The sequence below is a fragment of the Tigriopus californicus genome, chromosome 11, assembly GCF_007210705.1.
Source record: "Tigriopus californicus strain San Diego chromosome 11, Tcal_SD_v2.1, whole genome shotgun sequence".
Taxonomy (NCBI): domain Eukaryota; kingdom Metazoa; phylum Arthropoda; class Copepoda; order Harpacticoida; family Harpacticidae; genus Tigriopus; species Tigriopus californicus.
This window is the reverse complement of record NC_081450.1, coordinates 11,520,441-11,522,873: the sequence shown is the minus strand read 5'-3', so window position 1 is coordinate 11,522,873 and position 2,433 is coordinate 11,520,441. Positions and strand designations below refer to the sequence as shown.

Genomic DNA, 2,433 nt, shown 5'->3' with positions numbered 1-2,433 from the left:
CAGATTCCAAATCCCAAACTTGCTCACCAATGGGACACACTGAGTTGTTATAGCGCGGTAAGAAAATAACGAAACATCACACACGTTGTGAAGAATGGGTTCTTTGTTTGGACTAAAAGCTTTAGTTTGGACCACCTTTTTCCTGCGTGAAGTTTAGATATTGGTTTTAGCATATTGGTCATGAATATTGCTCAACGGGCTGACTTCAAATCAAGGGTGAGTTTTTCTTTTCTCCTAAAGTTACATATTCATAGGTGGTTTATCAAAGTATTGCATCCGAAATGAAACACAATTTTAGCGTACATTGAATATTTGATATCTTAGCTGTACTGCTTTGAAGCAATCGAAATTGGCGGATAATTTTGGTCACTTCAATGTATACTACAATTTTTTGATTTGGTTTTTAGGAAATAAATGGAATGCTAGAAAATAAAAAAATCGAGGAAAAATGTCTTTTTAATAGATCAAGGTATCAAAAGATTCAGCTCGAAAAAGAGGAGCGAAAAGTAATCTTCGTGAATACTAAGAAATTACTATTATCTTCCTTGATGATGTCAGAGGTCAAAACGATATTTTGGTCAAAATTTGGCAGATTGACCTCAATTTTTTGACTGTGTGGGACAACTGCCGGTAAAAAAAGACATGTTAAAATCTGTGCAGCTTTTCATCTTCTAGGCCGTTATGTGCAGAGTGTTAAGAAATAAAGAGTTTAAAGACCCTTCACACCGTTGCTTATTCATGGTATCGTATGATTGAAAATGGAAGCAGTAGGTTGCAAAACAAGAAGAAACTTTTTCGTGTGTCGGAGACAGAAGTCAAGTCTCCTTTTTTCTTGACTTTTGACGGTTGAACCCGATTAGGTAGGTCGTCCCCGTGGAAACTATTTGAAAGTGAAACTGTTGTTGTTCCGTCGTGTCCATGGTTTCTTGGCTGGTTTGGACTTGAGTCAGTCAGGCGGAAACCATCCCGCTAACGTTGATTGACGTTTCTTTAGTTGGACCGCCTTTAGTGAACAATTGTTTTGAGTTGACTTCACTTGAGAGCCCCTACCAACCCACTTTTGAAGTTTGAGTTTATCTTCAAATAAAATTCAAAAATATTGCCCGCCTTCTCTTCTCGAATCTGATGCTCTTTTTTTGTTTCTATATGGGGATGAACGACAATTATGTCAATTGTTTGTGTCCAAAAATAGCCGCGGAAATTAGTGTTTTGCCTTGTTATGAGTGAACAATTTACCCTTGTCAAAAGTGTCACTCAATCCGAGGTTGATGGTCAATCGTTGGGCCAGACTAAGTTGTGACGGGAAAATGAGCCGGTTCCAAAATAACGACTAACAACCGTTTTCATTTGATAACCGAATTTATGCCATATGTCTGTCTCAGAATAGAAATAAGCTCGGGGCAGACATAACCGACTTGTCATTTATCTTCCAACCAGGGACCACTGTATACATCCTTGCTTCCAACGCAGGTTGAAAGATAAGAGGTTGTGTTAAAAGGTTTGTAGAACCTTACGCAGTACGGTTTGGCGATATTACGGAAACATTTGTTCCGTGCTTAATTGGACAGAATTCATACTTGACCTGTTCAAAAAATTGCAATTAAGCAGAGGTTGAACCGTTACCTAAAAAAGTAACGCGTTACCGTTACCGTAACTGCTACTTTCTTTAGAAAAAGTAGTGCCTGAACGTTACCTTTACCCGTTACTTTTGTAGAGAAAAGAGAGCCTAGAACTGCAAAAAATGTTTATACAATTTTTTGGCATGTCGTAAATATGACGTGAAGCAAATGACCCTGGTGATTATTTATTTGATCCCATCAGCGGCAAGAAAGTTATTGTATTTGAGACGGAATAAAAAAAACGGTTAGGAAACCTGATCGCATCAGAGGGCCAAAAACCCGTTCCATTACCGTTACTTTTTCAAGAAAGTAACGTGTAACCCGTGGCGTAACTCAAAAAGTAAAGCGTTACTCATGCCCTGCAATAAGGCATTGGTTAAAAGTATGTCATGATTTTCAAGATCGGTTTTGTTTCAAGAATATGACTTGAACTCTTTATTTACGTTACACATGATCAGTTCATAGTTACTAGAGGGTTATAAAACGCAGACTCGATTCAATCTATAATTTACCCAGACATTGGTGTTCCTGACTTACTCCAAATCTTCAACTCGGTAAACATTTATTTTGGGGTCAATATGCAATAACGTTTAAAACAGTTCAAACAGCTAGCTAAACAGACCCAGACTCTCAAATCCAAAGCCACAACAGATTTGGTTACATTGGGAAATGGAGCACTTATATAATAATATCGGAAAACTATAAGTCTACTTCTGGCGAGCCTGATCACTTCTTAATGGAATCACCACCTTTACATTTTCCACATTTCTCGAAGAAGAGAAACCTTTTCGAACTCGCTCAAATCAGAGTCTAG

General features: G+C 37.9%; 1 protein-coding gene across 1 annotated transcript in view; it reads right to left on the bottom strand.

Annotated features, from left to right (window-relative positions):
* Window positions 1-2,433, bottom strand: part of LOC131891170 (glutamate receptor ionotropic, kainate 4-like) — an 8,763-nt gene that overhangs the window by 4,585 nt on the left and 1,745 nt on the right. The gene's annotated exons all lie outside the window — the stretch shown is intronic.